The 27,358-nt window shown below is 41.9% G+C and overlaps 2 protein-coding genes across 9 annotated transcripts in view; both read left to right on the top strand.

Moving 5' to 3' along the window:
- Positions 1–27,358, top strand: part of ATXN1 (ataxin 1) — a 476,222-nt gene that overhangs the window by 51,097 nt on the left and 397,767 nt on the right. For 6 of the 8 annotated variants that reach the window (XM_051799176.1, XM_051799178.1, XM_051799174.1 and 3 more), the window contains exon 3: positions 11,300–11,421. The gene's annotated coding sequence lies outside the window, so the exon portion shown is untranslated. Of the gene's footprint in view, positions 1–11,299; positions 11,422–12,789; positions 17,732–27,358 lie in introns of all 8 variants that reach the window. The other 2 variants (XR_007906567.1, XR_007906568.1) reach the window with 1 other exon arrangement.
- Positions 1–27,358, top strand: part of LOC127476333 (uncharacterized) — a 414,088-nt gene that overhangs the window by 33,082 nt on the left and 353,648 nt on the right. The window lies entirely within an intron of this gene.

The raw sequence follows: 27,358 nt of genomic DNA, 5'->3' as shown, positions 1-27,358 counted from the left end.
GAAACATTTTTCTATAGTACGAATGTGTCAATGCTTGTAGAAAATCGTACTCGCTGGAACTTGGGAGAGCAGGGGAAACAGTTCACTCTTTCTCAATGAAGAACAGTTTGTTTTTAATAATAATGAGAAGATTCTCTGTGAAAAGGCCTAGGAAAATAGTACATTCATAGGTAGATGAAATATTTCTGTAGAGTTTGAATGTCCTTTTGAAAATACTACGCAGCAAATTTCTGAGCTTGCATTTCATGCAAGTTTTCTCACTTACATGAAATGGAAGGATGATTGCCACTATGGAGGGGATTCTAAGCTGAAATTGTCATATGTAATATGGTTAGCATAACCCTAAAGGAACAAAATGGTCCTTGCTGACTTTCAAAATCTCATGTTTTTTTCTATAAGCCTTAAATTGATTAATGTAGTGTAGATTACATTTAAATATATACCTATATGTCGAGGCATGTATATTTTAGCATAAAATATGAGTCAGGGGACTAGTACAAAGAGGTGTGTTTGTAGATTTTTAAAGCAATTATGTAATGATTACTGGCTTTTTTAATAATATTACCAGTTACTGAAAGCAAAATATTGTCTATTTTGCTAATTTGAAAGAAAATTGAGCAGTTGGTTTCCTTGCAAATGTTAGTCATCCTGCAGAGACTGGCTGAAGGGTTGCTTTCATTTTCTCCAGGACTGGGGTGATAGGAAAGTTATGTAGTGGTGTAGTTACTAACTGTAAAAGAGAAGCCCTAGATGTAAGATCAAGGAATGATGGCAGAGACAGTATAATGTTAAAATTGACGCAGGTTGATGCCGGAAAACAAAACTCTTAAGTGCTAACTTTGTCATGATGAATATTTGCGGGTTGAAAGCAGTTTTGTCCTCGGTCTAAATAAATGCTGGAGATATTAGACTGCACTGCAGCCCTTATTAGTACATGTGTATGTATGTAAAGAGGTACAATATCCAAACTAAATTAGACTGTAAGTGATTTTTTTCTGCTTACAAAGTCTGTTCACCAAAATTAATAAGGCATATGTAGCCATATGCAACACTGTGGATGTTCCATAAACTTATTTTTCTTCCTGAAGATGTCATTATCTGTCTTATATTATGAATCATGTTAAGGAAAAATACTTTGTTTTGATCCTCCAGGGGAAAAACCCTTTGTCTATCTCACCTCTCCCCCAAAACCCCAGACACCTACTTGTCCTCTGTCATCTGAAGCAGATTTGAATCTGTTATCTGTACCAAAATCTACAGATGCACTTTTCCTGTCTTGCATAGGAACAAAATGTTGTCCTATTTTCTGTAATTGCAATTTAGTAAATCACAAATAAGTTACAGTAGTAAACTGAATGTGTTAAAGAAATGGAACAGAGGAAAGATTGCAATTTAATTCCCCAGAAGATAGATTTAATATTGTTCATAAATGCAATTCGCAGTAAGTAAAAGGAAAACTGTGTTTCAAACCAGCATAAGTAAAATAAACCTCCCTGGGCAAGGCTATACCTGGTTTTGTCCCTGATGAATCTTGCAGAACTAGCACTGCAATTCTAGGTTTTAACATCAGATCCATTTGTTTACCATTCTTACCAATTCATCGTCATTTTTCATGGGCCAAGATGGATATTTTAGTTTGTTTTCTTTCTGGAGTACACTGTCTAGCTGTCTCTCTGAGTCTCTGCAGTGAGGCTGGAATCCACTGGGCACCTCCAGCTAAATTTAAAAGACAGGTTGAGATCACAAAGTCCTCGAGCTCTAGCAGTTTGATGAAACAATCAGTTGGGTATGGGACAATGGCAGAAATTGGTGACCTTTCTGAAGGAAAGGCTTGCTTGTGTTATCACAAATATGAGAGTGCACTGGTGTGAGAGCTGTTGCTAGTGCTCCCAGCACAGGGCTAGCTTTCCTCAGAACATGTGTCTTACTGTGCATGGGGTCACGTGCCCATGAGAGGCAAAGCCACAAGAAACCAGCCTTCACGGACTCCACTGCTTGTGGGACTGCTTGATCTTTTAAGGAGGGAGAATATCTTAAATCCTTTTAATTCTCCCACGTTTTATTTAGTAAATGTTGTATTTTAAGTTTCCAGCTTTCCTCTAAATCAACAACACCTTCGTTCTTGTTTCACATGTTCTGTGGGAGACAAATGGAGCCTGAGGCAGAGAGACAGAGTGCTGTGACCAGGGCTATATGGGTGATGTAACACAGCACTGGCCTGCGCAGCTGAGCTGGGAGGTTAGAGCCCAACCTCTCACCTTTTCTGTCCTGTGCATTGAGTCACTACTGAATATGGTTTAAACACACGGATCAGTTATTAAATGTCCCAAACTTTCTCAGACTGCTCTCGAAAAAGCAAGATGAGGAGTAAGGCACAAAGCTGCTCTGCTCTGTGTTAAAAATTAACCATATTAGAAACAGTGTCTCTGGCTGGTTTAATATATAGAAACATTTATCTTGGAAGGAAACTAATATGGATACATGTGGTGGTTTGAGACTCCCACAAATCCAATTCCCAAGTCCAAGCCCCCCTCCCACAACTCACCCCAGTGTGAGAGGGGTTTTCCAGACACAACACAAGACTCAATATGGGGGGAAGGGAATTATATTACAATTATTACACAAATAAATATTATAATACATTATATACACAATCCTAACTATCTCTCCTATGATAAAGCAGTATTTACATTGGATCAAATCTCCTCTCCCTCCAATAAAAGTCCAGAAGGGAAGAAGGAAAGATCCTTTCCATGTTTAGGGCAGCAGCGTGTCTCTCTTCAATGCAGCAGTCGTAGCTGGATTGTTGTAGCTGGATCTCTCTCCCTTACACACAAGGGGGTCTTCTCTCACCCCTCTCAGCCCTTCGGCTCCAACTGAAGGTCTCTCTCCTGTGGACTGCGAAGCAGGGACAAGGCTTGCCTCACCACGTCATATCACAAAGTGCAGGGGTCTTTGTGACAGTCCCTTCTTCAGGGGATTTACCCCCTGAGTCAGAACGTTTAGGGCAGCTTTCAGTTTAGTCTTTGCCCTAAGTGTTCTATCAGAGCTCCTCTGCTCTGTCTCAAAACTGCCAGTGTGGCAGCAGCGGGGGGGGGACAAGGCCACTTCCCCCGCATTCCATCCAGCCGTCCCGGTCCAGCTTCCAGGACGTCTATGAGCTTTTCAGCTCCTCTTTCTCTGCTGCATGCTGTATTTCAGGACTTCCATCCAGTAGGAGTCCACCTCGTCCTCCTAGAAGGGGTCTCTAAGGAGTTCTGAGGAGAGTTGATTCACTTCTTACCCCAAAACTGTCTTTGTTGAGCTTAGTCCTCTCTCTCTCTCCATCAGACCTCTCTGTGTCTCTTTGCTTAGCTGCATGCCGTCTTTGCAGCTTGTTTCTTATCTTCTTGGCTTTCTGCCACAGTTCTCTGTTCACTGCTGCTCCGCCACTGCTTTCAGTATCTCTGGCTGTCCACTCACAGCAAGGAAACTTCCCCCAGCTCTTAGCTACAGATGCTTGGCCCAGTCTAACACTGTTCCAAGTTCCTGCAGCCCCCCAGCTGGCCCAGCTGGCCCAGCCCCCAGCAGGGCTCCTGGCTCTTCTGCCCTCATGGCCTAAAACATGACCACTTCTCTCCAACAACTACCTCATCATCCCTTCTTTTCCGGTCTGGTGTGATATGTTTAAATTTTATAGAGGCACTGATTGGGTCAACACCAAGAGAGAAACCACCCCCTTGGGGGTTACCATTTTTTTAACTCCAGGGGGAAAACCACTTTTTTTCCCACCACAATACACAATGCTTTGAAGGGAGAGGACAAACAGCATGGTAGCAGTCATGACAGGGCACAGCTTCCCCTACTAACACTGCCTCTTTCGGTCATGAAAATGGACAGTGGTGGTGAAGTGAGACTGTGGATTTTACACATACTTCCTCCATGCTTGGGCTTCCAAGCTCAGACCTGTCTCCTGTGTGAAAGGCACGTGAAGGAAGAAAGAAGCTTTCAAGAAGTATTTGAGTACTAGGAGAGCATTTCACTTCGCCTCAACCAGGGCCTCAGCACAGCATTGCTCTTCTCACAAATTTGCTGCCAGGTCCAGAACTGTTTAAGAAAAGTTAAGCAAGTGGATCAGTGAGGTTTAGTTGGTTTCCTGCACCAGGAGTGAAAGGAGGTTTCCATCACAAGGTGTTTCTTAGTATCTTCCAGTGAAACTCTAAGATGTTATGCTTTTGTTACTGCTAGGAACTAACAGCTTATGAGGACAAGATCCTTTTCTCTTTCCTGATAATGTTTTCAACAAATGTGGTGGATTCTGTAGACAGGTGGCTTTTAGCCAGTGGCCTGCAGACCTTCATGTGGCCTGCATATCTCCACAGACTTTGTAATAGGTACTTTTTAACAGGGGGCAAAAAGTAACTGAGAAAGCTAGTCATCATGTCAGAGGATTCTTAGTCTTGCATGCACTGAAAATGTGATGACTGCCTTATTAATTGAATCAGTTATGATAAATTTCAAGATTTTGAGGGTCTATTTAATGACATTTTGAAAGAGAACATAAGATTGACTGTGAGTAAAAAATACCAGAGGACATTTGACATAAGCTCAGATAAGAATATAGTCACTTTAAAAAAGCACTACTGCCCAAAATTTTCTGCTAGCTGCTTTTACAACTAGTGCCTAAAGTTTATTATCATACCTAAAGTTTATTATTTTTATGATATTTAGGTAGTACTTTTTTTTGGTCTTGTTATCTAGTTTGTTTTACTTTTTAGCTTCCATAATAATTCTTTACTATTTTGTTGCAAGATTCGTTTTACTTTTTCTGTTCTGTTATTGTTCTTTACTATTTTGGTACAGGACGAAGAGAAAATATTTTAAAGAATGGAAGAACTTATTGTAAAACTACAGAAATTAAGTTAGTTATTGTAGCTGAAACTACTTTGATCTATTCTTTGTATTGTTCACTTCAAGATGCTCTTGCTGCTGTCAGTATTACACTATTCCATTATTATAACAGAAAATAATAATATCTTCTTATTTGGTGGCATAAAGATGAACGACAACAGCATATTTGGGTTTTATGATTATGCCTACATTAGTAAGTAGTGTGGACTGACTGGAGATATTATCTGTAAAAACTTCTGGGATCCTGAGGTTCACACCAGGCATGTCTCAGGGTTGCTTTTTCTTCTGAGCAGTCTGGTGCTGCTGGCTACCTGCTCTGGGGAACATGATGCTTCCAGTTCAGTTCCTCCCAAGAACTGGGTTTTGTTCACGGAATCCAGGACCACCTCACAATGCAACCAAGAGCCCAGGCTGGATAGATTATCTGGAGACTAGCTTCAAAAGCTGCATACCTGATCTAACAAAAGCAGAGGGTATCTATCTTTGCCCTATAGGGACATAGTGTGATGAAAGCATGGAAAGAAAGATGTATTTCAGTTATCTGATCGTTATAGTTATAACAGTTAGTAAAACTCATTTAATCATTTTTCCTTCTTAGAATTCTTTCTTCCCTTTTCTTTGTAATTCTTACTGAAAAGGGAAGGTTGACGTGAGTAGGCCTCTGAGAAGGAAGGCTGTCTTGAGAAGTTAGAAAGAAGAGATCTTCTACTGAAAGAAGGATCATATCTTCTTTAAGGAGCTTATACAATGCCGAGTGCACGTTAGATTCTTAACCAGTAATGACCCATGTCTAGCGGTTTGTACTTGACCTACTGATGTGAGTGTGTGCTCACATGGGGACAGTGCTGACACTCTTAAATTAAAAAGGGTGCTTAGATACTGCTCTGAACTGAGGCTGTCGGTCATCATAAGATACTGGCTGGGCATCCTTTATTTAAAGGTACATAGGTTCTTTTTGATGTGTCCTGAGGCAGAGAAGGTGAAATGTCATATTGCTAGCATGACTTGGGATAATATATGATGTTCTCTGAAGGAGTAGCTGTGAGAGCCAGTCTGGCAGATGGGACAGTCCTGCTTTCTGGATCTGACAGTTGGCAGCCCGGAGAGCCTACGACCAAACCTGGTATTTGCTAAAATACTGTTGTTACACTTTGTGCTGAAGAAAAAGAAGAAGTAGAGATGACAGAAGTAGTTGTACAATGTTTGGGATTTTTTTTAAAGAAAATACAAGTTTGGACAAGTAGATTTACTGAAAACTTTATCTTTCTCAATGTCCTGTCTCTTCTTGATTAAAAGAGTAGGTTTGACTACAAAAACCAACCAATTTTTGTAGCCAAACAACTCACTGAATCCAGGCAGAGGACAACATTTCTTCCTCTTCCTGGAAGATTTTAGTTGCCAAGCTGCTGGCATAGTCCTGCTACTCTCAAAAAGTAAGACCAAACTACTGTGGTGCTGAGCTGGTTGTAGCTTAGTCAAATTTCTGTTCTAAAAACAGCTTATAGTCAGGCCTCCAAAGTTTCCTGCAACAAAGGTCACCACAGGTTTCTTATGAGGTGTCCTGTACTCTGTGTCATTGGAGATACATAAATGTATAAGGAATATTGTTCAGATCTTTCTATATAGCAGCGAACAACTAGATCTCAAAAACCACCCTCATATAGCTAGAAGGTAGTTGAGATGAGTAAGTAAAGCAGAAGGCAATAGGAAGAAGGTACCAGACTCATCTGTCCCAAACAACATGTAATTTCCATTGTTTTTCTAGAGAATTTTTCTTCATTTGAAGAACCCAGAATGTATGTGGACATTGAAAATCATGCCATGAGTATTCAGCTCTTCATCCACTGGTACTCCTGGTTTTCAGAGGTTGTGAGCCAGGGAGGGCTGCTCCTTGGTGCAGGCAGTTGTATGACAGGGCCGCCTGCCATGGGATGAAGCCATTGACTTATGATGCAGTCCGTCTCTGTCAGACCTTCATGCTGTGCTAAGGTGCTGGGATAAGGAGGCACTTAAGAGGGTGCCAGGCAGAGCCTGAGGTCAGTGTCTGGTGAGGCTGGAGGGTTTATGATTTGGAAAGACATGACACCCCTCTGGGTAAGTGGGAGAGCATGTCTCTGTGTCAGCTTGTAGTAATCAACAGGTGGCATCAGGACATGGCAGCAGTGAACGTGGGCTGGTAGTCCTTACTCCAAAAATCATGCAATAAAGTCACTCTCAGCTGTTAAGGAAAGAGCGGAGTTTATGGTGTTTGTGCTTACGAGCAGAAGGCAAGAGAAAGAGTAAATACCATGTAGGAACATGTGCCTGAGCCTGATAGATCTTCAGCAGAAGCAAGGGAGGGCAGTAGGCCCGTTCCTGTGAAATCTGGGGAAAAGAGGTGTGCAGAGAGCTTAGTGATGCCATATCTCTGCCCTCATAGCTAATCCCAAAATGGAATCGTATTTTGGGAATCCACTTTATTATTAACTGCCCTTGGCTCTGTCCTGTCACATGCAATAAGTACCACAGTGGTTTTGCCCAGACCCACCCCAGAACTGTTTACCCTGAGAATGGCAAGGAAGGCTGGCAGTCCTGTCTGCTGCCCAGGCTTTGAGGTAGGCAAGCTTGTCCAAATCCAAAAATAAGAGCTGAGTCTTTCTCTGTAGGTTGTCCTGGGGTTTCATTTCTCTCTTCACTTGAGTCTTTGTTTCCACTGCTGTGGTTTTTCATCAGTTTTGATCAGAGTCAAGTCATGCTAACATAGCAAACGTGCAAGTTACCTAGAATGGAAAATCGTCTCAGTCCGTTCAGCTCCATTGGCCTTTTGAGAGAGGCACCACTGTGAAATGAAGGAAGGCTGGGGAAAAATGCCACTGCTGGCATTTTATCAGGCTGCTACTCTCTTGATATTTGATGTTTTCTTAAGATTCCAAGCAGCCAAAGCAAGCGGTAGTGCCTGTCTCAGCTTTCAGTGAAAAGCAAAATATTTCTGCCTTCTGAGTGCAGAGCAGCACAGCACCTGTTGCATTCATGTGACTCTGAAGCCAGAAGGTAGAAAAAAAAGACCCTGTCATTTTTGTCCAATCTCATTGCTTTTGAGGGAAGTACTACATTTTGGGGAGATGAGTGCTGATTTACCATCATTAGATTCTTGGGGGTTAGCAGTACAACATGCTGCAGGTGTGATGGGCTGCTGAATGGCCCTGGTTGAATTCAGCTTCTTTGCAGCTGGCGGGGTCAATGCTTTGTGTATGGGAGGAGAAAGGAGGAGTTTTACCTCAGAACGAGCCTTCATTTGCCTCTGCTGGGGGCTAGAGAAGCCGAGCACTGCCTCGTTTAGTGCACCAGGAAAAATGAAAGAGCTGACATAATACTCCTTTAATTTGTTTGAAGCTGCATTCATTTCTCCAGAAGGGGGAGAGTGGAGTATTCGAATGCTGTGAGGAATGTGCCTAATTCAGGACTGTCCTTCCTCCCTAACTCAGCAGATACTACAGAGAAAAATCAAGACATTCAGAAAAGACTGTCAAATCTACTCACATGTTTGGCAAAGTCCAGCATTATCTGACTGTCAAGTGAGTCTTTGTATGTGTGACCCAATAGTTATGTAGTAAGAGTTCACTGTGGGTTTTGATACCATTTCAGTTACTGAGCAAATATCAATGTGTAGAGGTGCAAGCCATGAGCAGACTGACTGCAGGAAGAGCACACGTGTATGGCAGGTCTGCTGCTTCTTTCTGATGGTGGAGCTTGAAGTTGGCTCATAGTATTATGACGTAGCAAAAAAGGGAAGGCAGAATGAGTTAAAGTATTTTTGTTACACTGAATTTTTAGTGTTTTATCATCTGCTATATAAATTGTTACTTTTTTTTGAAAACCAGACATTTCCTCCATCACAGTTAAATCTATTTTCTTTTGACAAGCCCTGATTTGTTTCTCCTGTTTCTGAAAGGATCAGATGGGTAATGGAAGCTGTACAGCAACTTTATGTATGCTACTCAAGATAGTAAAATGCAGGCCTACAATAGGCCTTTTTTCAGCAGCTGTAAAGCTGTTTTGTGACTACAGTGAATCCATTCAGTGTCCCCCACGCTTTCTGGGAGCACCCTGGAGAAGCGAGTTGTATACTGAAATGACTGTCCAGCAAAACAGTTTCAGAGGGACAGGCTGATGACTCACTCCTCATTTTGGTCTTTTTCTGTGTATGTGAAGATTCATTCTGATGCAAGTTAAGACATCTATAACTTTGTCCATGTTACCATATTACCCAGTAAATCAGCATGGATTTTGTGTTCCTTGCATCAGCCTTCTGAGATGGGAAAATACTGTTATCTTTGTTGTAAAGGAAGGGGAAACTGAGGCACGGAAAAATTGGGGTTAAGTGACAGTGTGCATTAGGAGCCAAACTCTAATACTTCAGTTACACTGTAAGAGCTCAAGTGTCATTCAGAGCTATTTCAGCCCTTCAGGAAGTGTCACATAGCATGTGCCCATAGGTCACGCAGAAAAGTCTGGAGGATAGCTGGGAATCTGTCCATCAAACAACTTTTTTGACTCTTTAAACAGAGCATTAAAAATGTAAGTATGTAAGTGAGAACAGGAGGATTTTATGCTGATTTTGATCTTAAAATAGAATCCCTAGCCATCCTGTATATGAATCAGGGAAAAAATTGAGAGGCAGAACCTAGTTGATTCGGCAGGGTGACACTCTGTAAGATAATCCCTTTAACACTTTTTCTTAAATTAAGAATGGTTTCTAGGTGGCATAAGTCATGGACAAACTGTCCTCGTTTCGCTTTGAACTTCCAGCCTTCTCTGGATTTGTGTCACAGCTTTAGAGGGCTTTGTCTGCTTCCTGCAAGTCTTTAGGCTTGGCTGTTGCAGCCTTTACTTGTGTTGAGTGCGAGCAGGCTCCTTGAAGAAAGAGATAACACCACGTAAGCAAGAATAAGCACAACAGAGTAGGGGAGCAGAGAAATTTAAACAGAATATTTTGTCTTTTTTTGTACCGTGAGCAGTTTTTGGGGAATGGTGACAGATATACAGCCTCTGTCAAGGGAAGCCCACTTTCCCCCTTGTTTGTGTGTTGATCTGCTTGGAGTTTTGGGTTGTTTTCCTCCAGGGTATGTAGGGGAATAAACTGATGTATAAAGCTGTACTTTTTGAATTTTTGACCACTTTTGGAAAAGTTGTATTTTCTGAAGTATATTCAGCCACAGAAAGCATGTGGATAATGTCTTTGTTTCTTAATTAAAGGCAAGAGAAAAAGTTATTCGGACTGCCTGTCTGTCCTAGCTGAGGAAGAAAATCAAAGTGGTCTGGCTTACAAGCATGCAAGGTCAAATCCTCCTTGTTGTTGTGTGAGTTCGTTGGCTTCAGTGGGGATTGCTACAGGTGTAACCCTGGGAACAGTTCGCCTTTCAGGCTTTTTACAGAGCAAAGATGAATGTGGTTGTTGGTCCTAAAAATTGTTTGTAGAGAAATAACTGGGATGCCTGTAATCCAGAGGGACCATGCAAATGCAAGACCATGCTCTCAGAAGGAAAGTGAACTCTGCACTGGCTGGCAGCGTTTGCTCCTTGTAGCCAGGGGATTTTCCTGCTGACAGAGCCTGCTTTGGACTCTTACATACCCAGCTGGCTCCTGGCCAAGCCTTGCTCTGCAGGTATGAGAGAGGAAGCGGGGTGAAACAGGGGGTGGGGTGGGGTGGTGAGACAGTGCTCTAGTAACAGCACTTACTGAAAATTCAAAACCCTTCAGACCTTTTTTGGTGATGGTGGAGAATATCAAAATTGATTGTATTAGGGACCTGCCAGTTACTCTTACTCATTTGCTTTGTCGCTCCTCCTCCCTTCCTTCCTCTCTCGTCAGCTGGGCTGGGTTTTGTAGTGCTAATGCTGCATTACTTCTCCAGCAGGGCTACTACTTCCCCCATGCTGCTACTACAGAAATACTACAGTAACTCAGTGAAGGTTTAGGGAGTTGTCCATATATGTATTATTAGTGATAATAACAGTGGCAATAATAATAAAACTGTGTACAACTTGAATACTTTACATAATGATTTTTCTTCTGGTTTACATTCTGGGCTTTCTTCCTTTTTCTCTGTCATAAATTTATGAAGTCTGATATATACTGGATTGTGCTTTAAATCAATATTTTGTAGTGTACTATCTTCTAGATTTTAAAAATGGCGTGGTTTTGAGTGGTCTAAAACAGTGTGAGAGGGTTGTGTTTGGTGGTTTTTTATTTGAGTTTTTTTTAAAGTTCAGCCCATAGAAGAGCTGCTGCTGGGGGAAGTTACCACACTTGCTTTAGATAATGAAATATACATAGAAAAAAGGTCAGGGATTTCCCCTGAGCCATCCACCAGTCACTTGAAATGACATTTTCATTCTGAGTGGGTTTTTTTGTTTTGTTTTTATTTAAGATCCTGGAGCACGGGGAAAGAGTTTTAATGCAAAACACAGAAAAAAAAGTCTGCAACATCTCCTGTGAGAGGAGGAAAGAAAGAATATTTACAATTGCATCTTGAAACACTCATGATTTGAGGTAAGTGCTTGGAGGGTCTTGTCATAAGTTAGTTAGTTTGTAATTAAATTAATCATTATTTGCCTCAGAGTGTCGTGATATTTCTGTCTAAGGCAATAAAAACAACCAGGAGAGGGAGGGAGAGAACTGTAATGGCAAACCCAGAAACAGCAGTAAAAATATGTAATGCATTTATCTTTTTAAAAATGGGCCCCATGAGGTCCAGTCTCACAAACAGGCAATCATTCTGACATTTATAAGGGTTAAACTCTGTTTAAATCAATGAGACTATTCTCCCTGAAAGTTAGGCATGTGCCTAAATATTTCCTAGTTTGGAATCTATGTCATATGGGAACTCGGCAGAAGAAGCTATTGAAAAACATACAACACACAGCCAGAAAAATGCATATACAATTCTCTTACTGTTTCAGATAATGTCATGAGTAATCTGATTTTACAGCATTAAGTGATATTTTTGTATTAAGTACATATTTCTCATTTTTATGTTTAAACACCTCATTGAAATATCAAACTTCTTAGCAGAGCCCGTGAATTCTACGCCAGCTTTAATAATGCGTCTGCCTTAATTGCTTCATCAGTGTGTCTTTGAACAAGTAGAGATAAATGTATAAAGAAAATAATGTCCCCTTTCATAACTAGAGTTGCAAATTGCACTTGGATATTTGAATAGCAGCCGAACTAAGAGTTCCCTGACTGAGGCTGAATTGTGTTGTCCAGATTGAATAATTTTTTTGATAAAGGCAGTGATGAGGTGCAGGGAAAAGCTCACCTTTTCCCTCTGGTCATCTCTCTTTTTTTTTTATTTTTTTTTTTTTATTTCTCATTGGCATAGAATCATATCTGAGTCTAGTAAAGAGAATATGTTACAGTTGTAAAACTTTCAACCACTGATAATGTTGCATAAATGAACACTAAAAACCATCTTTCTTTAATAAAAATTTCAAGTTATTTACTCTGTTCTGCCCCACAAGTGTGCTGAGAGGGACAAAATTCCTGTAAGAAACCTGCAGAACCAAAAAGACACACATAACATGGAAGAAACATGGTATACATTCCCACAAATGTGCAGAATATCAAAACCCTTTGGCAAGTGGCATTTGCAGACATATGTTGCTTAACAGATTTCAGAAGAGAGGAGAGCATAGCTGACCCCTGGAGATCGCTCCGTATTTGCTTTGTAGGAATTGAACTATTAAGGTTCTTTTGAAATCAACAGGCCCAATGCAGGGACCTAAACATTTCCTTTCTGGTCAGTAGACAAGAGCTATTGCTTGGGGAATTGTAGTAGTCCTGTAGGTATTTGTAATGATTTATCCAAAAAATTCAAATTTTTGCAAATTGGTCTAGCCAACTCCTTTTTACTTGCAGGTCTTGCGCTATGGACTGTGAGCCCAAACAGCAATACAGCACTCTTTCATTAGGAGTCTGAGGAGATTTTTGTAGTGGTGAAATGAGATATTAATGCAAATCTGTTTGAAGGCTCAGGTGGGGAAATGCCTTGCTCTCTTTGAGGTGTAGGGTGACAGTCCTGGTGAAATCGGTGAGAGGGAAGTGCACTGCAGTGGCGTTCATGTGATCACTCTCAACCAATCTTTCTCTCTGTCCCACTCTCCCAAAGGCAAGCATTACTTCTTGGCTGGGCAGAGCATAAATCAAAATGCTTTTATTGCTGTTTTTCTTTCATTGACATCAGGCCAGGACAACATGCACAATTTTTCTTTCACAACTGCTTTTTTGTTGCTCTCTGAGGAAGCATGCATTCAAGTTCAGGAAAAGGTATCTTCCTAGCATCTGTGTGGCCTTTATAACCATTTAATCAGCCCTATGTTGCACTCAGAAAATCACTGAAGTCGTTTTTAGCTTTCTTTGTATCAGAGAGTGCAGGAGCTCATTGTCAGAATATTGGAGGGAAGTTCTTTGGAGCCAAAAGATGTATTTTAGGATATTTTAAATTGTACCGCTACTCTTGTCCTTTCTTGATTATTTTTGTCAGCATGTGAAGAAATAATACCCCCATTTGTGTGCCTAGAGAAGGTCCTGTGGTGTGTGGCAGAGAGTTACCTGGGTGCTGAGCTGAGCGGGCAGATAGACCGACTCTCTCCTGCTTTGTATTTTTCACTGGGAGTGAACACAGGGGACTGAGCCTGCCCAGATTAAACACATGGCTGTTTTGTTTTGCCTTTCTCTGCTCTTCATTCAGCTGTCAGCATGCCATGTTCAGATGGCAGTGATCAGTCACAAATTGTCCCCTGTCCATGTTCCTTAGCTCTTCTAAACGATTAGTTTTGTGGAGCTCTTCAACAAAGATGGCACTAGTTCGATTTCCCCACCCCCTTCCCCAGCTAATGGAAGAAGACTTTGTTTGTTTGTTTGTATTTTCCTCTCAAATCAACTGCATTAGATCCCAAAGTAACTTGTGTTAAGTGGAAATGAGGCTTTGACAATATGTGTGCTTGTTGGAGACTTCTTTAGATTATTTTTTTTTCACACCCTATATATGGATCTTTTCAATAGAACACTGCTCTTATGAATCAGAAGGAAAGTGCATGCTGCCAGGCACATAATGGAATTATTCATTTGTTTCAATATGTGTTTGTGAGCCTTTGTAAAGAGGAGGTGGTAGGAACAGAGAATAGAGACCTTCACTGCAAGGCAGTCAGGAGAGCATAGTGGCACCATGCAGGGCACCGCTGTGGTGAGATGTGGCTGTGCCTGTGTCACTGCTCCCATGTATGTTCTGCTGGGCTCTGGTTAGTATTACCTGGTACTCACACCACATAGGATGTCACATGGAAATGGGTGAAGCTTATGCAGCCGTTGACTGTGCTCACTGTAAACCACATAAGGCAAAATATTCAAAAGCTGTAATGTTTTCAGTACTTTCCTTAAACTTTCAAGAGAGTGATGTAAAAGTGAAGCGTGCCAATGCTCCTCACCGTGAGGCTATTTATTGTAAAGGATGTATGGTATAAGTCATTTTAGTATGGAGTACCTGAGAGCTTGAACCAAAGCCTTGGATCCAAGCCCACCAGCAGCTTTGCAAAAGGTGGGATCCAGATCTGAAGTCAGTGGTTCACATACTTTATAGTAGAGAGTTTTTTTAACTTACTTCATGAAATGAGAGTAGCCAGAAATTTGAAGCTGGGGCTTTTAAACAAGTTTTTGACTTTCTCACCCAATGTTCTCCTCTGCCTTATAAGCTCATTGTGAAAGCACACCAGCTGTTTTCTCCAGTCCACTGTGGCCAGGACACACCAACTCAGGGAATGGAGAAAGGCCTCTGTGGTGTTTACCATTATACAGCCGTATGCTATTTTTCCAGAGGATTTTTTTCTTCTAAAGAAGTTAGACTTCTCTTCTGGATGAATGTCTTTGAAGTCACAGTGGAGGTTTTGGAGGTAGGACACTGGAATTTCAAAGACATCCAGAAACAGTTGATCAGCCTGACATGGTACAAACCAGGCCACAATGGCTGGACTCCCACCTCCTAAAAAGTCCTCTCTTGTGATACCATAGCTGAATTACAGACATGAAAAATTACAGCATTGTAGACAAGAAATCCATAAAGCCTAAATTTTTCTTTCCTTGCTATATATGTGACTGTTCTTGTTCTTCCCCTTCTCCCTTGCCCTTGGACACAACATTTTTAGTTTGTCCAGTCTGTAGCTGTGCATTTACTGGAGAGGCATCTGGTTATGTGTTACTTTACACATCTGTTACATACATCAGAGAGTCAAATCCAGGACCCAGAGACTTTTATGTGTATTTGCAGTATTCCATGTGGGACTTCGAATCCTTAAGCCAATGAATTGGCTGTGAGGATACAAAAATGCAGTATTTCAATCTACTGCATGTATTACTGCAGTTTGTTGCATATATATTACAAATATATACTACAGTCCCTTTTTTGTTTGGCAGAGAAAATCTGGTGTGGGAAAGATGAAAAGTGTGGGTGAACTGGCAGGTATTTAGGTATGGCAGTTAATTTGCTCTCTCCTAAAAACAGCATATCTCTGCTTGGAGCATGAGAAACAGTTTTCATCATGATTTGAATATCTCTAAAAGGTGCTGTCCCAACAGTGTTCGTGTATTTCAAACTAAACTTCAGAGTTCTTGGTCTGTGGGGAGAGGCCAAGTACCTGAGCATTGGTAGCTGAGGCAAAGCTCGGGCTTTGCAGTTTTGTCTGGATAATCTGTACTGTTTGCAGCCTACATAGGAAGCATGAATGTTGTGGTTTAACCACAAATGACAACCAAGTACTATGCAGCCACTCGCTCCCTGCACTCCTGCAGTGGAATGGGGAAGAGAACTGGAAAAAAGTAGGTAAAACCCTTGTGTTGAGATAAGAGGTGTTTAATAAAATGTAATAGTAATAATGATGATGATAATGATGATGAAGCTGTAACAAAAAGGGAGATAACCAGAAGAGAAATAAAATCCAAGAAAAACAAGTAGTGCACAACACAGTTGCTCACCACCTGCTGACCAATACCCAGCCTGTTCTCGAGTGATCAGCCCCTCCTGGGCAACTCACTCACTTTATATATTGAGTAGGATGTTCTAGTGTATAGAATATCCCTTTGCCCGGTTTGGCTCAGCTGTCCTGGCCATGCTCCAGCCCAGCTTCTTGTGCACCTCCTTGCTAACAGAGCATGGGAAACAGGAAAGTCCTTGACTTAGGGTAAGTCCTTGACTACTGAGCAACAACTAAAACATCAGTGTATTCTCAACATTATTCGCATACTAAATCAAAACCCCACAACATTTACCAACTACTAGGAAGAAAATGAACTGTATCCCAGCTGAAACCAGGATAGTGCATTACAAATAAGTAACATTCATTTGAACAGTGTTTCCTTCTCTGCTAACCTTATTGTTAGGGTTTCTGCTTTTCTTTTCCTCTTGCTAGTTCTGCAAGTGCATAAAGTTTGCAGAAAACATGTGACTGAGACATGATGAGGGAGCTGGCAGAAGAGCTCACCAAGCCACTCTCCATCATTTACCAACAGTCCTGGCTCATTGGGGAGGTCCCAGATGATTGGACATTGGCGAATGTCACACCGATCCACAAAAAGGGCTGTAGGGAGGATCTGGGAAACGACAGGTCAGCCTGACCTCAGTGCCTGGCAAGGTTATGGAGCAGATCATCCTAAGTGCAATCACACAGCACCTACAGGATGGACAAGGAATCAGACCCAACCAGCACGGGTTTAGGAAGGCCAGGTCCTGTCTGACCAACCTGATCTCCTTTTATGATCAGGTCACCCGCCTGGTGGATGAGGGGAAGGCTGTGGATGTGGTCTGTCTGGGCTTCAGCAAAGCCTTTGGCACCATCTCCCATAGCATTCTCCTGAAAAAGCTGGCAGCCCATGGCTTGGACAGGGGCACCCTGTGCTGGGTTAGGAACTGGCTGAAGGGCCGGGCCCAGAGAATGGTGGTGAATGGTGCTGCATCCAGTTGGCAACTGGTCAGTAGTGGTGTTCCCCAGGGATCAGTGTTGGGCTCAGTTCTGGTTAATATCTTTATCGATGATTTAGATGAGAGGATTGAGTCCATCATCAGCAAATCTGCAGACGACACCAAGCTGGAGGGGAGTGTGGATCAGCTGGAAGGCAGGTGGGCTCTGCAGAGAGACCTGGGCAAGCTGAAGAGGTGGTCTGATTCCAACGGGATGAGGTTCAACAAGGCCAAGTGCACTTTGGCCACAACAACCCCCTGCAGCGCTACAGGCTGGGGACAGAGTGGCTGGAGAGCAGCCAGGCAGAAAGGGACCTGGGAGTTTGGATTGACAGGAAGCTGAACATGAGCCAGCAGTGTGCCCAGGTGACCAAGAAGGCCAATGGCATCCTGGCCTGGATCAGGAACAGTGTGGCCAACAGGTCCAAGGAAGTGATTCTTCCCCTGTACTCAGGGCTGGTGAGGCCACACCTTGAGTACTGCATCCAGTTCTGGGCCCCTCAGTTCAGGAAGGATATTGAGGTGCTGGAGCAGGTCCAGAGGAGGGCAACAAGGCTGGTGAAGGAGCACAAGTCCTATGAGAAGAGGCTGAGGGAGCTGGGGTTGTTTAGCCTGGAGAAGAGGAGGCTCAGGGATGACCTCATCACTCTCTACAACTCCTTGAAAGGAGGTTGTAGCCAGGTGGGGGTTGGTCTCTTCTCCCAGGCAACCAGCAGTAGGACAAAAGGGCACAGTCTAAAGCTGCGGCAGGGGAGGTTTAGGTTGGATATTAGGAAGAAATTTTTTGCAGAGAATGTAATCAGACATTGGAATGGGTTTGCCAGGGAGGTGGTGGATTCACTGTCCCTAGAGGTTTTTAAGATGAGACTGGATGTGGCACTTGGTACCATGGTCTAGTAACCACAGCAGTGTTGGATCAAGGGTTGGACTTGATGATCTTGGAGGTCTTTTCTAAACCGGTTGATTCTATGATTCTTAGATGGTCTTTTTTTATGATCCATGTAGAGACTAAATGTGATAGATGTTATTTCTACAAATGCTGAGCTAGGACTATTCATTTGTATGCAGTGCATGCCAGTGAGCAGACGGACTTAATTGTAGCTTTTTGGGTTTTTCTGTTTGCCATGGTGGGACTGCAATCTGCGCTGGCAGTCCTTGAGTAGAGCAGTTGAGAAGAGCGTGGCTGATGAACTTGTGGACACGTTGTCTCCCATTTTGCTGATATATGGTGGAGCAACTGAGCCATCTGGGGAGGCGAATGATAGCCATCATAATGGCAGCATATGCCAACCCATGCTTTGGGAGCCTCTTGCTAGGCCACTGCTAAAACCTCTTGGCTGGGTGTTAGAGGGGGTTGAGTAACACAGGGGTTAGTTAGTGCAGGGGTGCTGGAATGGTGGAAGATTTTATTGAATCCAAGACAATGTGAAAATGCAAATTTGGCAGAGGGCACACTATAGCAAGAGGCAGAACGCAGAGTGACCATCATGCTTCCCCTCTGCTAGAGGGCTCGGCAGCTGGAGCCCATGTGAGAACCCTTTGCTGCTGAGCAGTGGCCCTTTGTGCCCTGATGGAGTGGAGCCATGGGTGCGAGGAGAAGCTGTCCTGAGGCCACCAGCCCTGTGGCCTGCTCACCCTCTGCAGTGGGGATCCTTTGGCAGCTGGCCGCCCTCTCCTCCCCTGGCTCTCTGCTCTCTGATTGCTGTGGTCAGGGTGCTGCAGCTGCTTGTTTGAAATGATAATATTTTATGCTGTTACCGTGGAATACTGCAGTATTTTTTGTAATTACGGGCTGCATGCCAGTAATGTACAATAACATTCTGCTCTTCCTGTACTGTTGCTACTGTAGGCATTCGTTCCAATTTGGGCTGCAGTTGCAGTACATTTTTTTTTTTCTGTTTTGTTTCTAGACACTGCTCATTATCTATTGTGGATATTTTTGGAGTATTCATTTCTACCCACGTCTGTCCGTACAAGTCTATCTCAGAAAGCACTTCAGAGAGTAGCAGTCTCTGTTGAACAAGCAATTGTTGTGGCTTTCACAGAATTACGTTTTTGTGAAAGTATGAGGCAAGAGTGAGATGAAAATTGCTTTGTAAGTTTAAAAATGGTTATGGTTTTAAAAATGTTTAAGGCAGATACAAGGCTAAGCCTTTCTTTGACTGATGTTGAGCATATTTAGCACTGAAGTCCTGGTCTGCTCTGAGCTGTAGGTGACTGAAACCTCTGGGATGACAGAGTCTGGAAGGCAGAGCCTGTAATGGTTCTCTGTAGTTTTGGTTTTAACTATTAATGTAAAAAAAAAAAAATATTTCCAGAGGAAAGTAATCATAACTTGGAAGATGGTCAGTAGTGTTCATGCCAGTGATTGTTTATTAATATTTCATGGTCTGGAGATGAAACTTTTGTGAAAGGAAAATTCAAGTCCTAGACATCAGAATTCACTAGTCAGCCTGTATGCAGTTTGTTTCTGGAAGATAGAGGTTGAGTGCAAAGGAAACAAAAGAGGTTCAACACAAAAGAGACAATTAATTTGTTTTCTGGTAAATTTGGAATAAAATACAGCATTTTATACAAAAAGAATTGCACTTTTCTCGGATGTAATTTTGGTGTCCTTTTACTGTGCTGACTCACTAAACGACTTCAGTTTCAATCTACATTTGGTTTAAATTACCTCAGAGGCCTGTATTTGTATGCTACTCTGTAAAGTACTTCTTATCTGCAATCCAGATTTTTTTTCTTTTTGGTTGGCATTTCAACTGACTTGTCTCTTCATTTTCCCAGTCTCTGTTTTACTAGCATTTGAAACCAATCTCTCTGTGTGCCTGCTTGGGCTCTGCAGTTGGCAAAAGTCATGTTTCAGCAACAGATAGAACAAGGAATGAATCATTGCTTTCTGCCTTTCCATTAAATTACCTAAACCACTACTCATAAATATTGCTTTATGTACAATACAGCAGCACGATTATCTCACTACATTGACGGAACAGTGCTGGAAGTGAATATAATTTTTCTTCTATTAAATTTTTAATGAACTGCAATTAAAAATAGTGTGTTGAAATGCCAGAGTAGATATGTTATTCTCAGAACTTTCTTGAAGCCATTTTGCCAGTTAGACTTGGTTGACATCATGTTGTTCTGAAAACCTTAAGTCTGCTTCACTAGATGAAAGTTAAGAGGACAGTAAAATCTGTCGACTGAAAAGATTCAAGTCTGTGCTGAGTGGAAAAACCTGCTTTTGTCTGTCTTTGAGGATAATATTTTTAATATATAGTTAAAAAAAACAATCACAAAGCAGCAGGTTTCTGCAGAGCTCCAGTTATGTCCCCTGTCTCTTGACACCTGTGGAAGCAAGTCTGAGTCACAGATAGCACAAAACTGTGAAGCCTAATACTCTCAGTATTCAAAAGCACACCTACGTAGGAGTTTAATTTCAATTGCCTCTTTTAGCTCTGGGTTCCCCCCCTCCCCAATCTAACAAAATTTAAGAGTCATTCTTAGAATTTTGCAGAGCACTTGTGGCTTTGTGAAGTATTGACATCACTTAGAGATCAGAAAATAGCTCTGTCAGTTTTAGCTTGACGGCATTCCATTCTCTGCTCCAAAAACCTGATGAATTACAATGGATGAGTCAAAGATTTCTTGGAATTTTCTTCCCTCCGCCCCTTTTGCAATTCCATTGCCATTTTTAGCATTGAGGGCAGCTCTCCAAAGAATGTCTGTGTGCTTGAACTTTGATTTCTTGAAAGTTCAGAGCAAAATCTAGTTGTGTCAGCTGACAAAAATCATTAAACATTTCTATGCATTTTTGTAGCATTATGTGAGCTTTACTGAAGAATCCACAGTAACAGGCAGGAGATGTTTGATAGCATCTTTGCTTCAGCGGCATGGAGATCTCACTACCATGCTGCTTTGTTATGTTGTGATGAGCTTTTGCTTAATTATTTCTGTGTTTTATCAGCTGTTCTCAGAGAAGTTGCCTGACAAAACAAATTATCAGTGGATTTGGGAGACTTGGACCATCTTGAAACACTTGTCTAATCACAGCATCCTTCTGTCTTTGCCTCAGTTTTCTGTGTGAAAAGCAAGGTTTATGTATTTAATGTATTTTAGCAGGACCTTGAGACTAGAAATACCAAGAAATACTAAGAGAATTGTGTGGGTACTACTGTTACCTAAGCGATGTGGTATGTTTATGATAAGCAGTGTTGTCAGCTGTTCTTGGCAAAGTCACTGGGGTTATGATGAGTGAAATTTTAACTCTGAGCAGGTTTGGTTTTGTTTTAACTTGTGGAAGTGGCCTGTATCACGCATATTCTAATGTGTCAGAATGAATGTGTGAAGTATGAAGCCTTATGAAGCTGCAGAAAAGAAATGTGAGGGGGAACACAGGTTAAAGTGGTTGTAAATGGAGGATCTGTACATTTTTCTTCTGCAATAGGTAACTTGTATTTTACTTAAAATTGCCCCCCCCAAAAAAGGAAAAATAAAAAAAATAAAAATAAAATTAAAAAAAATCAAGTGTCCCCTTAAGAGCTGCTGTGTCAAATTTGGAAGAATGATTTGAATTCAGTCAGTAAAGTGTGAAATGGAGGGATTTTAGTTCTGCATTAAATTATGCATCTCAAATTAACCTTAGCTGTGGAGTCTCTACTGACGCCCCCATAATGACACATTATTGGTACTAATGGCTTCTTTGTGACTTGAGATACAAACAGACATCCTAGACAGAAACATTTCGACTTTGAACTAAATAAGACACAGCGTGCATTTCCACCTTGGGTTTCAGTTGCAAAGCCCTGCTCTCATGGTGCCTGGTGATCGTGGAGTTCTTCCTTCCAGCTTCCATGTGCTACTCCCCAACCTGGAAGGTGAGGGCAGCTGAGTGAAAACCTGCTTCACAAGCTTTGAAGACCAGGAGAGCAATAGATTTGGAGTAAATGCGAAGCCCATCGAGACACGGAGCACTGTAGGGAGCCAGAACAAAGACTGGGATGTGGGCAGTGGTCAGGGAGGGGGAACTTCCAGTAGATGATAATCTGAGGAGGAAAAGGACCCAAGATTGTGGGGGAAATGAAGAAGAGATGCCAGGGCTTAAAGAGGAAATTGCTAAATAAGGGAGGGGTGAGATTAATACTTAATATAAGCAGTAGAGGTTAGTTAACCCTTTATGTGCCCTGCTGAGATAAAAAGGGGCTGTATTTGTGGGGCTGTGTGCACTAAAGTCTCTCCTTTGAAGCTCATTGTCATCATTTGAAAATGCAGAATTTCACTCATGGGTTTCGTAGCTTTCTTTGTGCTGTTGGGTTGTCTCCGGGGACAAGAATGTTAGTTACTGGTTGAACATAGCTACTGGGTGGGTGGGGTGAACGTGGCTGTGATGAGTGAGAATGGCATTACCTGGGGTGCTTGTGCACAGAAGATGCACAGAGTTTCACATGTCAAGGAAAAGGGAGGAGGAGCTTGGCAAGGCAGACCCTGACTTCTCTTCCCAAAGATATTCACTAGCTCGTTGTTTTATCCTCATTTTCTCAGTGGGATGTCAAGGTATAGGATATTGGTTGCCTCCCCTTTCAAGCTGCAGTCCTAGCAGCTGCTTGTTGGAGCTAAGGAAGGAGTGGTGGAGAGGTGCTTCTGCCCCGTGGTTGTGTTGTGTGGTCTGTTACAAGGCTGTGTGACATTACATGACTTTCTCTATGGGTCTGCTCTCAGCAGAGTGCTGTGGAGTACTCTTGTGGTGTTCCAGATCCAAAGCAGGGCAGCATCTGACTGGGTAGAATCAAATACAAAAAAAGTATTCAGATGCCTTCTTTGTATTCCTGAAAGGAACCATGTTCCTGAACTAGGACCCAATAATAATAATAATAATAATAATAATAATAATAATAATAATAATAATAATAATAATAATAACAATAACAATAACAATAATAATAATAATAGGATATGTGATACATCACATTTACTAATGCATTAGAGATATTTATATGAGTAATTAAAACACCATTTAGAATTGCCACAGTAATAGAACAGAAGGTGTTTTGTCACTTTTCTGTTCCTTTTTGTTGATGGATTACTTTATTGATTTCTTCCATAAATTTAGAGTAGGTATTCTAAACATTACTGCAAATTAGCAGGGCTCTGCTTTGTGTTAATAGACTGTTGAAAGTGATAATGGAACAAAAAGAATTCAGAATTTGACAATAAAGGTCTGAAAAACAGAGACCTAGAACACATATCTACTATTTTGCATGAAATAGTTTGTAAAATATTAGAGCCTTTGTCTGTCCTAATTGTTAATTCAAATATTCATTTTATATTCATTATGCACATCAGAAAAAATGGAAGAATTAGGCAACAAGCTACCTCAGATTTTCCATTGTATTTATAGTTAACCTTAAGCTGGTTGGAGTCATTGGGAACATGTGTGTATTGGAGGACAGAACTTCACTGTTAAAGAGACTGCAGTCCTTCTGAAACCATGCAGAAAAAAAGGTAGTAAGCTTCTGAAACCGAGGTCTGGAAAACATAGACAGGTGTGATCCAAGATACCAGGAATTGTATTGAATTTCACACAAATGTGCACACAAAATATTTTCATAGTTCTTAGCTCATATTTCTTCTGATTTATATCTTTGATTTTTCCTTATTTTTTACATTTAATTTGTTAATTAAATGTTTTTGTTACATTTTTTCCTACCTTCAAAAATCCCAGATTTATGAATATACTTTAATGCATGCTAAACATGATCACGTAACAATTTTTGGGTCAGTATTGTTCCAGTCCTTTTTCAGGACTGTGTTTCTCTGTTTTCCAGCTACAATGGACAATTTGTAAAATTGTCTTGAATTACAAATACTTGAATTAGTATCATATATTTTGTTTGGTGCTGTTGTTCTAGCCATGTTTGGAATATGTGTTTTCATATGTATTTTTGGGCCCAGTTTTGGATGCAATAATATGATGATTATAATATAATATGATACTGAATAAGACTTAATCCACCGGGTTGTGTTATCTTTCATGTGTGACATGTTGTGTCTGATGGTATGGATTGACCTTCTGCTCCTTATGCATCTTCCTGTGTACTCTGAGTTTACTTGTCATTGTATACATTATTGACATCACAGGAATTGTAATCCATTACAAAAAGAACATAAAATACAGTGAATGCTCAGGATGCATTTATTTTTTGTCCCTTTGTTTAGTTTGGATATGGTGTGAGTTGGGTGTGTTTCCCAGGGTTTTTTTCAGCAATTTTCCCATTGATGAACAATGGAGGGGGAGAGCAGTGCTGTCAATCAAGGCCTCTGCTTATCCACATGAGCCTTGTGCTAATAGCAATATGCACTTACCTCTTATCTAGCATTTTTCCAAGGCTTTGCAAACAGGAACTCAGCCCTTGTAGTGTCTGGAAGCTCTCCTGCATCTGTGCTGTCCCAAACCAAGGTTTTTTTGGGAGCAGGAGGTGGCCCCATGCGTTGCTCATGCTGTTGGCTGCTGGTGTTGAGAGGCAAGGGGTGGGCCATCAAAGGCTTGTGCTTCTGCCTGCCATCCACTGGCAATGTCCAGACTTCACTGAGGAGAAACACTTGCTCTGGCTGTAGACATGACCAGTTGTTAGACTAGGTTTCAGCCCTGACTCTAGGGAATGGTTACCTCTTCAGGCTTAGTTTGAGGTGCCTTCCTCTGTTGCCATAATAAAAAGCAAACTACAGAAACTGTCTGCTGCACAGGGGGATGTAGAATAACTGTCTCAATATGGAAAGCATTGTGTGAAATCGTTCTACTTACTGTTATTAGATATAACACCAACAGTGACTATAAATGAAGGATATTAGAGAGGAAAAAATGATATTATTTCAGTTAGTTTACTTTGTGCATATCTGACAGCTCTCTGTGTATAGTCAGTTGTGTGATTTCCTGGGAAAGCCAGGTTTCTCTTTATTTGTGTGGCTCTTTCAGCAATAGGGGAAAGAAAATACATTAAGGATCAGAAAACGTGGCTGTAAAGCCAGGAAAAATTGTCAGCAATCTCAAGAAGAGATTTAAGTACGTGGAACTTCTTTTGACTCATCTTCCAAAAGCAGCTCAATTCCGGAATAACAGTGCCCTTTTGGGCTACATTTCAAGATGGTATGATTGTACTCAGACAGGAATTACAAGGATCGATAGCAAACCCGACACATCCTTTCTTTTCATGACAGATTCTCTGATTGCCACCACAGCAATAATAGTGCACTGGTCAGCATAAATACCAGTAGCAGTTATCACGGATTTCTGTCTCCATCTTAGCATGTATTTAAGATTACACTTTTTGTTTTGATGGGTTTGCACCTGTAGTTCACGAGGAAGGAGAGTTGTTGTCCCTGTTCACCTTCTTCTCTCTTTTGCTCTTAGGCTTCCACCTTGAGTTGGAGGCTGGGCTGTTTGTTGTCTTTCCAGGGATAGAGCAGGGCAGGGAGAGCATGCCTAGCCAAAAAGATAAGAGAATAGGTCATTTTGAATACCAGTGGTTTGCAAGGTGTGGGTTTTTTTCTGCATATCCTGCCTAAGAAGTAGTAAAGAGCAAGATTTTCCCTGGGTGTGTGTCAGGAACCGACAGTGTGGTGGAGCTGAACTCAGAGTTGCTTTTCCTGTGGAAGGCCGGTGGAAGGTAGAAGGCCCTGTGCTTTTGCTGTGTTTTGGCAACTTGACGTGCCAGTGGCTTGGTAACCTGTGTGTATGTGGTTTTGTTTGGTTTTTGTTTGTTTCTTTTTTTAATCTGCCATCCTCAATTTACTGAAGCTCTGTGACTTTTTAACCTGCTGTCTGTAGGCCGTTGTTTTACAAGCTCATTAAGGTGGCCAGGATAGCGATGGCAGTGATCCTGCCCCCCCCCCCCCCCATGGGTGCTCATTAGATGGCTTCCTTGTGCTGACATAAGTGTTGTGTAGTCATGCTCTGAGCCAGGTCTGGGAAAGGATCCAAGTCAAAAATAATCCCTAAAAAAAAAAAAGGTATGTTTTCAGCAGGATCTGTTCCTGGATCTAGCTTGCCATCATTCTCACACTGGCTTGGAAAGCATGAGGGTTTGTACTGGCACAGGGAAAAGTGAGGATGAGCAGCTGGGGCAAGGTGGTCAGGAGTACTGCTGACAGCAGGGATGCTGCCTGCTTCTGTGAAGTCAGCCTGAGGAAATGGGGCTCTCGTGAGTGTGCTGCCTATCTTGCCTTAAGTGTATTGGCCCAGCCACATTTCCAATAACTTCTGAAGTTGTGATGCAGTTTAGCCATATTTGCCTGAAAAGCAGCGTTGAAAGGTATGAAAGCCCCCTGAGCTCAGCACCGCTTGGTGGCTTGTAGACTGAGCCAGATCAACTCTCTCCAGTGATTGAAAGTTGTCAGCTGGGTCCCAGCTAGTTGACCTCACCAGGCCTCCTCTTGAGTCACAGTCCTACTGTGTCAGTTTGGGTTGAATTGTGCCGATTTTGCAGTGGGGTCAACTGTTAACAGCTGATGGGAGAAGAGCACAAAGTGCTCTCCGGGAATGACTGTTCATTTCAAGGGACATGGACAGTTTACCTCCTGGGTCCTGACTGCCTGGGGAGCTGCACTTCCAGTTGTGGGGTGTTTTTTTGATTGGTTTTCTGTGTTGCTTTTTTTTTTTTTTTTCAGTTCCCACTAGGAATTGAAATTTCTGAAGCTGGGAGAGTTGGGAGGCAACACTCCCTTCAGGTTTTGTTTGGGTGGCCAACTGCTAAACCCCGAAGCCAAGCAGGTCTTTCTAGCCCCACCTCTACATAGCTTTGCTTGAATATCTGGTGGCATCTTTGTGTCTTGCTCAGTCCAGCTTCCATCCCCATGGGGCTGTGCTCCTCTCTGGTGGGCGTACCTGGGTTTCACCTGCCCAGCTTGCACTGCTGCAACGACAGCCCTGTCCTGCACCACTGCTGAGGAGCTAATATGAAGACACACATTGTGGTTTCCTGCTGTTTTACTTTGTAACCAGTCCACTGGTAAATATAGCTTGTGTGTGGTTATAAATTCATTCCCTCATTATGCGTGCTTATTGTGCAATAATTATGTAGAAATTACAACCAAGGATTGTTGTGGATTTTTTTTTTGTGTGCGTATTTATTTATTTTTGTGCATGACATGTCCTGCAATGGGAAGAGCAGGCTTTGGTTTCTGCCCTAACAAAAGACAAGGCCACAAGCAGGTGTCAGGATTTGGTATGGGCACAGGCACCATCTAGCAGGCTGCTGACTTTTATGTGGCTCTCTTTTCATGGCAAGATGAGTACTGCAAGGGAAATCAGAACCTGTGCTATTCGGACACCTTTTTATTTGTTCTTGCCTTCCTCTATGGGCAGATATGCTGTCCCTCCCTGCAGGTTTGGTACCATACATGTGTTTATTTTGAAATAAACCCTTCCTGTCTCTTTGGAGGTGTTGGCAGTACATTTCCTGAAGCCCTTGTACCTCTGGCAGCTTCCTG

The sequence above is a fragment of the Manacus candei genome, unplaced genomic scaffold (assembly GCF_025592945.1).
Source record: "Manacus candei isolate 608988 ecotype Guabito, Panama unplaced genomic scaffold, ASM2559294v1 h1tg000049l, whole genome shotgun sequence".
In the NCBI taxonomy this organism is placed as follows: Eukaryota; Metazoa; Chordata; class Aves; order Passeriformes; family Pipridae; genus Manacus; species Manacus candei.
This window is presented reverse-complemented; position numbering and strand designations above follow the sequence as displayed.